The sequence below is a fragment of the Triticum aestivum genome, chromosome 1A (assembly GCF_018294505.1).
Source record: "Triticum aestivum cultivar Chinese Spring chromosome 1A, IWGSC CS RefSeq v2.1, whole genome shotgun sequence".
NCBI classification, from domain to species: domain Eukaryota; kingdom Viridiplantae; phylum Streptophyta; class Magnoliopsida; order Poales; family Poaceae; genus Triticum; species Triticum aestivum.
In genome coordinates, this window is record NC_057794.1 from 582,768,255 (window position 1) to 582,783,873 (window position 15,619).

General features: G+C 51.3%; 1 pseudogene; it reads left to right on the top strand.

Annotated features, from left to right (window-relative positions):
* The first annotated feature begins 375 nt into the window (after positions 1-375).
* On the top strand, positions 376-2,999 carry LOC123055758 (S-type anion channel SLAH2-like; annotated as a pseudogene).
* The last annotated feature ends 12,620 nt before the right edge of the window (positions 3,000-15,619 follow it).

Consider the following 15,619-nt stretch of genomic DNA (forward strand, 5'->3'; position numbering starts at 1 on the left):
AGATGATAATAGTATAGTATAAGGATACCAGCCGCCTCGGCAAATCAATCTTTTGACTGGCGGCCCGCCAGCGCGCTACTTAAGATCATATCCGCGAGCTCGGGCGGTCCCTCTGTTGCTGGTCGTTTGTCCCACACGCGCCATGAGTGTGCGTATATAAGGTGTGGCCACGCAGCGATGCACATGTATCCACCTTCACTACGAACTATACCAGCTGGTGCGTACGTTTCCAGGAGCTTTGCTAGCGTCGACAGTCCAGAGAGAGAGAGAGAGAGAGAGAGAGAGAGAGAGAGAGAGAGAGAGAGAGAGAGAGAGAGAGAGAGAGAGAGAGAGAGAGAGAGAGAGAGAGAGAGAGAGAGAGGACTTGTTGTTACCATGGCGTCCAGGGAGACCAGCATCAGCAAGATAGGGATGGCGGGGCTGGCCGGAGCGGGTGCCGGTGACCACCATGACGTTTTGACGGAGGCTACGGCTGCTGGTGGCGGCAGGATGAAGGAGGCGGCCCTGCCGGCGGTTCACGGTGAGTCGACGTCCGGGGACACGCCGCCGTTGTCTGTCTCCATCAACGTGCCGGACTCGCGGTCAGCGCTCCACCCCAGCAGAATGCCCCGTACCAGGGACGCCGGCGCCGCACCACCAAGTGAGACTCCACAAAGTGAGGTTCAGCAGCCCCAGCTCCACGCACAGCCGTCCCTGGTGGCCAGAGGTGGCGGGGAGGTGCCTGCGGTGCCGCGGAGCGACAGCACGCGGGAGCGTGACCGCCGATTCGATCAGTTCAAAACCTTCTCCGGTCGCCTTGAGCGGCAGCTCTCCACCCTCCGAGGAGTGCCACAGGATCCGCCGGCACCTCACGTTGATGACGGCGCCTCGTCCAACTCTGATGACGATGACGTGCCCACAGCCGACCGCTACTTCGCCGCACTCGAAGGCCCAGAGCTCGACACCCTTCGGGTATGTACCAACGAACATCCATTTCAAAATACTCCCTCCGTCTCAAAATAAGTGTCTCAACTTTAGTGCAATGTTATATTAAAATTAATACAAAATTAACACATTTATTTTGAGACAAAGAGAGTATTTTATTTTCTCTGCCAAAACCATGTGTAATCGTCTCTAACAACGGCGTGGATATGCACAGTCGACGGAGGTCCCGGTGCTTCCCGAGGACGAGACGTGGCCATTCCTTCTCCGGTTCCCGATCAGCGCGTTCGGGATGTGCCTCGGGGTGAACAGCCAGGCCATGTTGTGGAAGACGCTCGAGTCGGAGCCCTCCATGGCGTTCTTGCATGTGCACCCCACCGCCAACTACGTCTTCTGGTGGGTCTCCGTCGCCCTCACCGTCATCGTCTCCGTCGCCTACCTCCTCAAGGTCATTTTCTACTTCGAGGCCGTCCGTCGTGAGTTCCACCATCCTGTGCGCGTCAACTTCTTCTTCGCACCCTCGATCGCTTGTCTCTTCCTCGTCAAGGGTGAGCCGCATCCGGTCTGGGAGATCCACCACGTCGTCTATAACCTCCTCATGTTGCCCATCCTCTGCCTCGGCCTAAAGATCTACGGACAGTGGATGTCTAGTGGAGAGCGGCGCCTCTCCAAAGTGGCCAACCCGTCGAACCACCTTGCCGTTGTCGGCAACTTCGTCGGTGCTCTGCTCGGCGCCAAGATGGGCCTCAGGGAGCTGCCCATCTTCTTCTTCGCCGTTGGGCTCGCGCACTACGCCGTGCTCTTCGTCACTCTCTACCAGAGGCTCCCCACCAATGTGCAGCTCCCCAAGGAGCTCCACCCAGTCTTCTTCCTCTTTGTCGCCGCGCCGAGCGTCGCGTCCATGGCATGGGCCAGGATCTCTGGCGAGTTCAATGACGGCGCCAAGCTCCTTTACTTCATCTCGCTCTTCCTCTACATGTCGCTAGTAGTGCGCATCAGCCTCTTCACGGGGTTTAGATTCTCGCTGGCCTGGTGGGCCTACACATTCCCGATGACAAGTGTGGCCCTAGCGACGGCGTTGTATGCATCAGAGGTGGACAACCTGTTGACGCGGGCACTGGCGGTGGGGCTGGCAGTGATCGCTGTTGTGACCGTGACCGCCGTGCTGGCCACGACCTTGTACCACGCCTTCGTGTGTGGAGACCTCTTCCCCAACGATGTGTCCATCGCCATCACGAGGAGGAAGCCCAAGTTCAGCAAGATGCTCACGCAAATTCGGTCGTCCAGCTCAGAAGTCAAGGATCTCGTCCTCTCCATTCCCAATTTCAGTTCTAGTTCCAAGCACTCCAGCTCCAACTCCAGGGCGAGCAACAGCGCTGGTGAGTGTCCGGTGATGGCGCACATGCATGAAAGAGTAGAGCGGGCGTTTGACCGTCGGTGCGCAACAGATTGCATGCACACACGTCTAGCTTATATTGACCAATAGAATTTACTTGTATAAAGTTCTTTCTCTTTCTTTCTTTCTTTGTTCTTTTCCATCTTTGAGATAGGATTGGGCGCGCTATCCATGAGCAATTTGTATTGCCATGGTAGTAAATAAGTGCGGGAGCAAACCATTGAGTTTGTAAATTTGTTGATTATAATTGAGTTCTTCGTAAGTAAATTTATCGTTATATTTTCATGTTGTCGTGGCATCCATTGTTAACAGTTTCAATATTGCAACTTGTTTTTCCATTAGTTATGTTGCAACTTGTTTGTTGGTGCATAGAGGCGGCACTTGTATAAAGACCACTCGCTGGGCTCCTCGGCTGGTCGAGTGTGACCGGACCGATGCTTGCATGCATGGACCGCGAACAGTTGAAAAACTCAAGTTTCTCCTTCTTAAATGAGCACTGCTATATACACGATACTGTGCGCACGATTTACAATGCGCACGATTTACAGACGACAACCAAATCAGACTGTTAGTGCACGCGAACAGATGGCAGCACAGCCACAGATGGGCGGTCGTGCACGTCGTGCATAGTATTTGTCGTGTGTACAACAGTTATACAAATCCATCTACGCTCTCCGTGTAGACAGGGCCGGTCCTAATATTTTGGGGCTCCGGGGCGAAACTATAATTTGGGGTCCCTTAAAATAATCACTCTAAGAATACATGATCACATAAGTGCACAAATCCAACAGGTGTATAAAGTTTCACAAGGAAATGCCATTCTAAGCAAAAATGACAAAGTCGAAGTTATATTGGAAGATATTTTCTGATGAATAGTAGGGCCCCGATTGTATTTTGTTCTCTAAGAATACCACGAGTCCTATTTCGTCACAAAGCTTCACAGGTGAGTAGAATGGTCGACCGAGTTTTATACCGCCAAATTTCAGAATGTTTTGATTTTTTTTAGTATTTTTTAAAAATTTATTATTCGTACGGGTGTAGATGGAACCATGTTTACCTTTGTAATTTTGAAAATCAGCATTCATATCAAATAATTTATACATATTAGCTTCAACATTTCATCTAACAATCATCAATAAAATTCACTTATAATTGAGTCGATGGCTGCTCTCAGTAATTCTATCAAGTTAACCACACTTTGTTTTCTTTTTCCTCTTTATATCAAATGCATATATTCTAGGAGTAGGCGACATTATGATACACAACTCAAATTAAATGAATAAATTACATCAAAGCTTGAACACCACAAAGCTATGTATCAAGCATGCGCGCCAATATAAAATACTAAATTAGCAATTTAGATATGGGAAATAGGTAATATTACCTCAGATCATTCGGATCAGTGTCCGTTATCACCTGATCGGGAGATCCGCGATGTTGCGATTTATATTGATGTGTGATCGAAGGCGCTCGGCGATCTGCATCACTGTGTGTGCCTCAAGCGTGTGAAGAGCGGAGCAGATCCAGTGGAGTTCGTCCGCGTGGCAACTCGTGAACTTCATCAGCACTGCGTGCCCTACAAAGTGAAATAACCCCAAAGGCTAAACTGCCTATTTCAGCACCATTTGAGGAGGAAGAAACTGACTCTGATGCAGAATCAGAAGATGGAGAGGACATGCAATTATCTCATGAAGACATTGATGATTTCTTATAGTTTTCTTGTTCTGTTTGAGAGGACACTTTCCTCCATGTACTTTTAAATCTGGACATTGATGATTTCTGTTGTTTCCCTCTGTGTTGAACTTACAATTCTATCTCTTGTGGTTATATTTATCTTTAGTTGTTTCCCTTTGTCTTGCACATTTTTCTGCTGCTATACTTGTGCCAATTCAGAAATGTGTAATTTTAGTTATGTGTTCTGTGGACCTTACTAATGCATTTCGATTCAGTTTTACAGGATGACAATTTCGCACCGCCACCACAGGGGGTCATCCTCTACTAGCAGTGCTACACTAGGGCAAGAGATGGTTGCATCGCCAGAAATGCCAGCCGTTACAAATGATGATGAGTGGCTTCCACCTCCAAAATTCTTAAGAGGTTCTGCAGAACTTCCACCACCTATCGGAAATGAGTCTGAACGTCCATTGATTAGACCTTACGGCGACACGTGAGTTATCATTTAATCCATGCATTATAGATTGGCACACCTTGAGGTGTTTTTTATATACCACATGACATACCTTGGGATGTGTTAAAACTTATATCTATTTTCTTGTCCTAGGCATTGGTTAGAATTACCTACTCTAAGAAAAAAATGTGAGAAAGCCAAATGGTGTGCTAACGATCCTTTTAAAGACGCATCATCCTTGTTTGGTTGAGCAAAAAGGAAAACTTGTGTTTGCATCAACTTGGGAACACTATAAGCTAAAGCCCAATGATGGGGGTCGTCCAAAAGCTGAGGAAATCGAGGAAGAATTTTGGGTAACAAATCTGGTTCCTTTTTGGAGTGTATTGTTGTAGTAAATATAAGTAACAGTTGATTTATTTTACAAGTGTACTACTGTAGTAAGTATAAGTAACAATTTATTTTCTGTGACCTATATTGCAGCTGAGGTTTAGGCATGAGTAACCCCGCAAAAAAAAGCATGAGGCTGAGTATGAAGCAAGTGCAAAGCTCCATATTGGCAGGTGTTGCAACCAACTCTTGGCTAGTGTTCTGTACTATGCTCGCATACAGGCCATAAGGGACCATTGTTACAAACTTGAGAATTGCAGATTGAAAGAAAAATTCGTTGGATGACATTATCTTGAAAAACACGAGTACATGGCTGTCAGACCATGGTGGTGCACTATTGTTTCCTAGGAGGCCTTAGTTGATGAATGGTGTGATGATAAATGGATTGCGACATCTAAGAAAAATCGTGATAATCGCCTCAACTCTAAGTACAAGGCCGGTAGAGGTGGATCTAATTCCTTGACAACAATTTGCCAAAAACTGGTACCCTCCTAACTTTTGAATAAATTAAGTAAGTTTTTTTGTAGTAACTTATTTTTTCTTATCTTAGTCCGAGAAACAAGGAAGATAGGTATCTAAGATTGAGGCATGGATATACACACACAGAGGAAAAGATCCGAAGAATCCTGATGCGTTAAATAGAGTTGAAGCCACGGAATGCTTGGTATAGTACCACCCATTACTTGATACTGAGTTTATGTTTTATTTTGTGGTGCATTATTTTTTTAATCATCTTTGCATATTGTTTGCCATCTAAACGATTTGTACAAAGAGAAGGTTGTATGCATGCATGGTGAGGACTATGATTGGAAGCATTCTCCTGTTGAACCACAAGCCCTTTATGAAGTTGGTGGTAGGAAGCCGCACGGAAAATGGCCACTATTGAATGGTGTTGTGGAGGGTAAAGAGGCTCTTAGGGAGGTGCAGATCAAACGCTCTTCGTCTTCGTCAATGCGCCAATGACTAGAACATGATAAAAGGATTGCCCAACATAATGAGTTAATGAAAAGACATGCACAAAGTATGGTTGATTAGGAGAAATCTGTGCAAACTACAGTGGAGAGTAGCCTTGGTGGTGTGCACAAGTTTCTAATGGTGTGTATATTTCTTTTGTGCAGCCATTTTCTTTCTATTGTAGCCACTTGACATAACTTTCTCATTTGTCTGAATTATAGCATCCCTTCAAGGAATTCCAGGGCCTGAGATTCCATGCATTGTTATACCCCCACCTCCAGCTTTTTCAACTTTAACCACTTAGTCTTCGATCTTTTCTCCAGAAATGGTATGTACCTATGTTTTTTTAAATGCAATAGCACCAAATAGGCTAAATGAGAACAAAAAAGGAATATGTTGTGAGTATATCAGCAAATGTGCAAAACTGAGTGAAAATTCCCAGAATAGTGGTCGACATATGGTTGCACATTGTTTTTTTGTTTCAATTTTTTGGCCAAATAGTGCCTGAATTGGTATTTTACTTTTAATAGGTTTGGCAAATATGATTGAGAATTTCCTAGAATACTAGGCATCATATGCTTGTCCTTCTGTCAAAATTTCATAATTTTCTGGGCATTTGTTATTTTGGTTCATTTTTTTGCCAAATAGAGGTTGAATTGGTATTTCCATTTTATTTTTTAGTTGGTTAGGAAAATGCGATTGAAATTTTCCCAGAATACTAATAATGACATTTGTGCAGCCCTCCACCGGCGAATCAACAAATGATGTTGAAAATATAGATAATACATTGCGTGGAGCGGAAGATGTAATGTTTGGCGGCTTCTTTGATGCAAATGGTAAAGATGCGAATGGTGTTGTTGCTGGAACTCCCCCCCCCCCACCTGGTGATGATTTACCTACATTTTGAGATATCCCTCATCATGGTGAAGGAAGTGGTCTGAACATTTTGTTGATTAATTGGAAGCAAATGGACAATTATCCTTTTGGCCATGCACTTGGGTATGGTTGTGATGTTTTGGATCAGTGACTTATATGATGCATGGTGTATGTATCCCAGACTACTAATTGGCAATCCTAGGTAGATGACATTTTGTGAGTTCTAGGTACTGAGCTAGATGCCATCTTTTGTAAAGGGTGGTACTATTGTGTAAACTCTTTGATGTCGCCATGTATAATGATGGTGGCTGAAATATATAGTTTATGTGATTGCTTTCTAATTTTTGGAGTGATTATATACAATTATTTTTAATATTTTAATTTCTATAGAACAATATTAATTTGACCCAATAATGCAATATTTTGAAATAATGATTCCTTAGGGTTTGTAAACCCAAGGGGTGTAAAGTGGACTAACAGCAGATGCCGTTACAGATATTTCCCTGGGGAGTGAAACTAACCCAAAGGATATCAACTTTACATGTCAGCATGCTTGCCCACCCGTCGCCTGTTTCCCTAAAGTTCAAAACCCAAGAGAGAAAGAACTATACTTAGGGTATTCTTTCCTCATCCTAGGTAAACTAAGATTCCCCCACCATTGGTGCCCTAGGGAGTTTTCCCTAGAGGATACACTAGGGAAACCCCTTTCCCTAGCGTTTTTGCCCATTTGCTTAGGGTATGAGGCCCTAGGGCTATCTGCAAAATCTAGTAGTGCATGGTCGTCCTCCCCTTGGAGTCTAGCATGAACGCCGCTCTCGCGTTTGCCCCCACCACCGGCTTGCGGTTGTCGCCGGCGCCAACGTAGGAGGAGAAAGCTGCGACGGCGAAACCAGGCTGCCCATTGTTTGTTCGACGATGACCATAGGAGATTGGGGAATAGATTGAATAAGGAAGGTCATAGTGATGAGAAAGAAACCCAATAATCTGGCTAGGGCAAAAGGCTAAGCATTTTTTTTGAGAGAAGCGTACAGGCTAACAGATCAAATCCCAACTATGGGCGGCTTCGTGGGCTACCTGCATGCATCTCTGCGTGCACAGTCTCCCTAGGCCTTGGCCTACGTGGATAGTACCTGGATGGGCCCCCCTATACTTGGGGGGCCCGGGGCGGCCGCCCCCTCTGCCCCCCCCCCTCAGGGCCAGCCCTGCGTGTAGATGTGATAATTAACCAATAGAGAAGTGCTACACGCACAACACTCTTTGGATGATTTACACACGATGAGTCAGCTTAGCCTTTCGTCAAGTTTGATGTGTGGATTAGCACCTTTGGAACAGTTGTTGTGTAAGGGTTGTCCGGAGTGATTTCTTCTAGAATCAGTTGGGTTGATAGCCGTCTGATCCTTCATGAGTTGGATGAAAACATAGCCATCTAATTCGATCAACAAACAAACCCTGCTTCATTTTGTCCCATGTTGCCGCAACGCATAGATGTATGAGACCATCGCCGCCCGACTCGCTCCACAGTAGCAAGCCGATGCTTGCTCCCGATGGAGATGGCCACGCCACTCTACTCGCCCCGCAGCAGCAGCACCCGAGCAATGCTTGTTCCCTGCTCCAGAAGGGTACCGAGTGCATCACAACAACATCAAGCCGCATCGTCGGAGTTGCCATCAAGACCTAATGACACTCCTTGTAACATGGACGGAGGGCCATCGACCACTTGCAGAACCGGCGCCCTTCATAGCAGGCAACAAAAACCCACATGTTGCATTGCCACGTCACGCACCGGGAGAGCGCCGGTGGTGGCCACCATTCCAGCATCATGTGGATCCACGGTGACGCGGCGCGACGCAACATGCTGTGATGACGACAGATGTTGCAATGCAGTGGACGGCCGCCTCGATGGATGATGCGACGGAGCGTGAGGCGACGACGACAGATGTTGCGATGCAGCGCGCAACAACAAACAACATGCGACAACACCAGCGGATGCTGCGAAGCAGCCCACACCGATGATGGCAGATGCTACAATGCAATGTGCGACAGCGACAACACATGGCGTCACTAGCGGATGCTGCGACGGGTTGCTTGCCTAATACTATGAAGCAAAAATGGGGTCTTGCTGCGGGTGGCTGCAATCGGAGAAGTGCTGTTGTGAGCCTCCCGAGCCTCTCACCGACACCGGTGGAGAAAGAAATTGCCAGAGAGATAGAGGAGTCAACGTAATGCTACACGCCTACACCTATGTAAACCCAGCTACGTGTTTAACGTAATAAGCCACATGTACAACTTTAATTGCACATAGGTGATGGAAGGGCCCCACCTGCGTGAAAATCAAGGAGGAAGAGAATTTGTTAAGATTTAGGGTTTAGGGTTTAGGGCTTGCAGTTAAGCATGCCGGCCCGCTCAAGAAGGTCCTGCACATACTACTGCTAGTGGAGAAAGAACCCGTCGACGCGGCGTACCACCTCAATACCGAGGAAGTAGTGCAACGGGTCGAGGTCCTTAATGGCGAACTCGGCGCTGAGGCGAGCAGTATGCTGGTGAAGGAGCTCTGGCGAGGAGGACGTCAGGATGATGTCATCGACGTAGAGGAGCAGGTAAGCGGTCGCCGGAGCCTCGTGGTAGACAAACAACGAGGCGTCGGAGCGAGTAGCTCGGAACCCAAACTACTGCAGGAAGCCGGCGATCCGCTCGTACCAGGATCGAGGGGCCTGCTTCAACCCGTATAAAGGAGTGGGAGAGCAAGCACACGTGGTCAGGACGAGCCGCGTCGACGAAGCCGGTAGGCTGCTGAGAGAAGACCTGCTCCGAGGGATGGCCATGCAAGAACGTGTTCGACACATCCATCTGATGCACCGGCCAGGCGCGAGAGACCGCGAGCTGAAGGACCGCGTGAATCGTGCCCGGTTTTACAATCGGGGCGACGGTGTCGGTGAAGTCAACTGCAGCACGTTGCCGGAACCCGCGTACCACCCACCGAGCCTTATAGCGCTGGAGAGACCCGTCAGGACGAGTCTTATGCCGGAAGACCCACTTGCCGGTGATGATGTTGGCATGGGCGGGCCGCGGGACAAGCTGCCAGGTGCGGTTGCGCACCAGCGCGTCGAACTCCTCCTGCATTGCAGCGAGCCAATGCGGGTCGCGAAGCGTGGCTCGAGCTGACGGCGGGAGTGGTGACGGTGCAGACGTCGAGGCAGCGTGAAGGTACTCGTCCGCAGAATAGCGCGTGCTGGGTCGGTGAATACCGGCGCGAGAACGGGTGACCATGCAGGTGTCCGGGGAGGCCAGCGGGACCGGCGAAGGGGCCGGTGGGGCCGGCAGGGCCGAGGGCGCAGCTGGCGAAGCTGACGAGGCCGACGGCGACGAGGCCGGCGAGGGGGGATCGACCGAGGACGAAGGCAACGAAGAGCCCATCAGGATCACCGTTGAAGCCGTCGAGGAGCCCGGGTTAGGCGCATGAGATGCGCTTGCTGACTGGGCTACGGACTCAAGGGAGTCGGGGGCGTCGTGACCGTCGGCGAGGAAGCAGCCGGGCCGGCGGGTGACGGGGCCGGGTCCGATGCCACGGACCCAGACCAGAGCCCAGGCGCTGCGAGAGCGCCGAAGCCAGGGGGAGGCCCACATGCTGCAGGGGGCCCGAAGCCGGGAGGGGGCCCGGGCGCAAGTGAGCGGCCGCCTCGGGGGGCGCCAGGAGGCGCGGGTGACGATGGCGAGTCGACCGGCGGTGGTACCTGGTGAAAGGGAAAATACCTCTCGTCAAAGTTAATGTGCCGTGAAGTGAAAACTCGGTGGGAAACCGGATCATAGCAACGATAACCTTTGGTGTTTGGTGGGTATCCGAGAAAGATGCATGCCACAGAGCGAGTTGCGAGTTTATGAGGAGTAGTGGATGCGATTCTAGGATAACTGAGACACCCAAAAACACGAAGGTCGTCATAGGAGGGAGGGCTACCGAAGAGGAGATGATGTGGTGCAAAGTTCCCACGAGCACGAGTGGGACAAATGTTGATGAGGAGAGAGGCGGTGGAGAGGGCGTCCGGCCAAAACCGGGGCAGGACATTAGCGTGGAAGAGAAGAGTGCGCACACAATCATTGAGGGTGCGAAGGATCTGTTTGGCGCAACCATTTTGTTGCGAGGTATACGGGCAAGTGAGATGAAGAACCGTGTCATGTGTGGCAACGAGGGTACGAACCCCGACGTTGTCAAACTCCTTCCCGTTGTCAGTCTGCAAGGCATGATGGGACGCCCAAACTGTGTAGCGACATAAGAGTAGAAGGTAGTGAGAACGGAGAGTGCATCGGATTTTCTCCGCAACGGGAAGGTCCACACATAATGCGAAAAATCGTCAAGTATGACAAGATAGTATAAAAAACCCATGTTACTAGCAACAGGAGGTGTCCATAAATCACTATGAATCAACTCAAATGGATACGATGCAACCGATGAGGACACACTAAACGGAAGACGGACGTGCTTGCCGAGACGACAAGCATGAAAAGTATGATCATCAGTTTTATTACACGTGAATGAAAAAGTCCTAAGAATATGACGAAGGGTGGCCGGGTTCGGATGTCCCAGCCGAGCATGCCAAAGGTCCACTGTGGCGGAGAGAGCGACCGGAGCGGATGTGGAGGTGTTGGTGGAGTGCACCGGGTAGAGGCCGTCCGGGCTATCACATCGGTGGAGTACCATCCGGGTACGGGCGTCCTTGACAAAAAAAACCCACTTCGTCAAATTCAACAGTTATAGGATTTTCATGTGTAAGAGAACGAATGGAAACAAGATTGGTGACTAACTCAGGTGAAACTAAGACATTAGACATATGTAGAGGCATGGGTTAGACGGAAAAGAACCATGACCGACATGAGTAATGGGAAGGGATGAACCGTCCCCAACAGTGATACGACATGCAGTAGAAACTGGATATGCAGAGTTGAGGTTACCAGGGTTGGAACTCATGTGGGCGGTAGCCCCGGTGTCCATATACCAGTCGCCGCCTCCGGTGTATGTGTTGGGTGTAGGAGCGGAGTGAAGTGCCGCGAGAAGGGCCGGATCTCAGGGTGCCGGCGGAGTGCGGCGGTCGCGGCAGGGGGCGCGGCGGGGTAGGCAGGCAGGGCCGCGGGGTAACTTCCCGGGGCAGTGTACGCAGGCACAGCGGCGGGGTAGCCGCCTGGGGTGGCGAACATCGCCTGATGGGCGCCGGGGGGGGGGGGGGGGGGGCGAGGATCCTGGCCGGGACGGGGGTCCGCGGCACTGGCATGGCGAACGCGTGGACCACCCCGTCTAAGGGTTGGTCGTGGCGGCCCAGGGGGCTGGGGGCAGCGCCTGCTGCTGTGGCTGGTGCCACCCCCCCTGCGTCGCGCTGCTGCTGCTTCTTGCCGCGACGCCCCTCGCAGCGATGATCGGGGGCAGGGGGCGACGACTGGTACGCCGGCGGTGGAGGCGCCTGGAAGTAGGCCGCCGGTGGCGGCGGAGCCGTGGGAGGGGCGGCGCGGGACGTGTCCGCGGCAAGCGCCGTGTGCGTGGCCCGGGACTTCACCATCTTCATCCTCCTCTCATCCAACCGAAGATAGGCCACAACCCGATGAAAAGTTGGGTCCGGAAGGAACGTGAGGTTGGAGCCCGCGTTGCTGAACTCCTCGTTCGGGCCGGCTGTGAGTGTGCTGAGGAGAATTAGGTCGTCGGAGACCTGCTCCCCGAGGTCGTGAAGTTCGTCGGCAAGTTTCTTAAGGCGCATGCAATAATTGTCGATAGACGAGTCAAGCTGGTGGCAGCCAAAAAATTCTTGCTGAAGAAACACGCGGCGCTGGAGGGCGTTGTCAAGGAAGAGACCATTCAGCTTCGCCCACATCGTCTGCGCGTCGTCAGTGTCGCAAACAATGGTGTGGAAGATGTCCTTGGAGATGGTTTGGTACAGGCAGCGGATGATGGTGGCATTGATGGTTAGCCAGTCGTCGTCCATGAACATGAGGTCGGAGTCGACGGAGCCATCAACGTGATTGATGAGGTGGTACTCACGGAAGACGAGGAAGAAGTAAGTCTTTTAGGCGTAGTAGGTTGAGTTGGTGTAGTCGAGGATGACGGGCACGCGAGCGAAGCTGTCAAACTCGCGAACGACTTCCACCAAGGGAGGAGCCGGACCATCGAAGGCGTTGGACACGGCGGCGTGGGGAGAGGCCATCGGGAGGTTGGGTGGGGCGGCGCGGGACCGAGGTGATGGCGGCGCGGTAGGGTTTGGTGGCGGTGGCTCGGAGGAGGAGGGAGGTTGGGGTGGAGGCGGCTCGGGTGGCGAGGAGATCGGGAGGGAGAGGGGGATCAGGGGAGGCGCGCGCGGCGGCGGGGTGAGGTGCGGCGGCGGTGCAGGGAGATGACAGCGGAGGCGGCGCGGTTTGGGAAGGAGCGGAAGCTAGGTTGGATCGGGAAGAAAACTCATACCATGTGGAAGGCAGTGCAACTTACGATATATTGATCGGGTGCATGGTGGACGTATATGTAGTACAAGGGCCACCATCAGCCTTATCTATAAAAAAAACTAGAGACGGGCCGATAGGAGATTATTCTAACAGATACATGCACATAATATGTTCAACATATTAGAACCGTATTGGAGCATTCTATGAGTATGAGGATGATTGTGTTACAAACCAGCGAGTACGAGGACTAAGCATGCAATTTACTCGGAAAGGTGCATTCAGCGGAGAGAGTGGGAACCATGAAACGTGAGTGAAATCATAGCATGAAAACAAATAAACGCCTCAACAATCCAACCGCGACGCTATGATTTCAGTTGTGTGGGCCACGGACCGTAATGGACCGACACGCAGGCCTAGCCATGCCCGCACTCAAGCATTTTTTTTTGGCAAAATTGCACTCACGCATGTACTCTCTATGTACCAAAATATAAGACATTCTTGCAGTTCAAATTGAACTAAAAAAATCCTATAGTATGGTACATAGGTAGTACGTATGTACTCAATATCCACATATGGCTTCAATCCAGATTTTGGAGAAGCCTGTCAGAGATCATCACATTGGTGTGTTCCTCCGGAAAATCTATCCAAGATAAGTGTTGATGCAGCCTTGACAAGGAATCGTTCTGTGGGGGCATTTGCTGCAGTATGCAGAAACTATCAGAGGGCTTTCACGGAAGCTTCTGCTATAGTGGTGGCAAAAATATCTGACCCAACAATGCTTGAAGCTTTGGCAGTAAGGGAAGCGTTGGCTCTTGTCGGTGACCTATATATCTAGAGGATACATGTGATCGACCTGCAAGGTGGTGGTGAATGACATCAAACAGAGAAGTGCAATGATCAAAAGTCTCTCGTCGATCGGGTCCGAGTCATTCGCAGCATGATGTCTCTTGCCACCATCACCATGTAAGGCCAACTCTACCGCGCGACCCCATCCTGTCTGGCCCTGTCTGTTTGGGGTAAAAGGAACAAACCAGACGGTCCAGCGCGCGGGAGCAAACGGACTTTTGTTCGTTTTCTGTCCACTTTCGACCTATCCCCAGCCCAAGTTTGCGCCAAATTTGGGGTGAAACGGACAGCGCGCGGATGGGCGGGACGCGCGCGCTTGTCCTCCCCTGACCCGTCTGTCGGTGCCACAAAGCAAACCCCTCCCCCCCTCCCGTGCCCCATTTGGCGCCATTTTCCCCAAACCCTCCCACGTCCCTCCCGCCGCCCCCTCCCTCCCCCGTCCATGCCCGACGCCCAGCTGAATTTCGGCGGCCCGGCCGTCGACCCGCCCCCAAAGGTGAAGAAGAAGGCGGCCAAGGTGCCAAGGAAGCCGCGGTCGGAGTGCATGCTGGTGGAGATCGCCAAATTGAACACGGAATCGGCGAAGAGGAGGAGCCGGAGGGCGGTCGTCAAGGTTAATGCCGCCACCAAGTTCGCCGCCGAGCGCGATGCGATGGAGGCCGCGGTCGACGAGAAGGAGGACATCGTCAAAAAAGCGCACGCCCTCCTCATGCTTGGCATGTGCCGTCCAGCCGGTTTCCCTGCAGCGAACGTCGGCCCGGCGAGCACATGCTCGTCGGTCGCCCGGCCTCCGCACTGCCAGTCGCTGACGTCACGGACCACGCCCATGTCGCACGGCTCCCCCGCCCCCAAGGCACGACGGCGAGACCCGTTTCTCGGGGTCGCCGGACATTGGCGTGATCGCGTCGTCCAAACCACGCCCCTCGGCCGTCATCGACCTCAACGTCCCTCAACGTCATGCCCGGGTCCAGCAGTGGCGACCGGCCGTCCGTCGAGATGCAAAGAAAGCGAGCACGGGCACCGTTCACGGGCACCATGCCATCCCCCCGCGTCTTGTTTGACAGAATGCCAACACCAACACCATTGGTCGACGGCCCCTTCTACAACCAGTTCATGGAGAATGTGATCTACGAGGGTGGGCAGGGCCGTGCCTATGACCCCAACGAGACCCAAAGTCAGGATGTTCGCGCCCAGTATGTTCCCGATGAAGAGGCCGACGACTGTGCTGACTACGACCATGGTGACTCGTGGCATGAAGACGATGACATCTATTGCGAAGGTGATGGTGATGAATAAGAAAGCAATGATATTGATATTGGTGGCGAGCCATTGTTCATCGACGAGCTCACCCAAATAGCGGAAGCACAAAAGAGGAGGAAGAGCATTTGCATGGGTTTACATACACAAGATGAGGACAAGTTGATTTGCCGATGTTGGATGGAGATTAGCCAAGATCCAAAGACCGGCGGCAACAAAAGGGCCTTGTTTTTTGGACGAGAGTCCACAAAATTTTCCATGAAAGGAAGATGTTTGAGCCGTACCAAATGACAAGCAACCGTGGCATCACCTCGATTCAAAAGAGGTGGTTGTTCATCCAACAAGAGTGTAACAAGTATTGCGCCACATTTGAGAGTGTTGAAGCACAGCCCGTGAGTGGTCTCGGTGTTGGGGACATGGTATGATCTCCTTATCCTAGT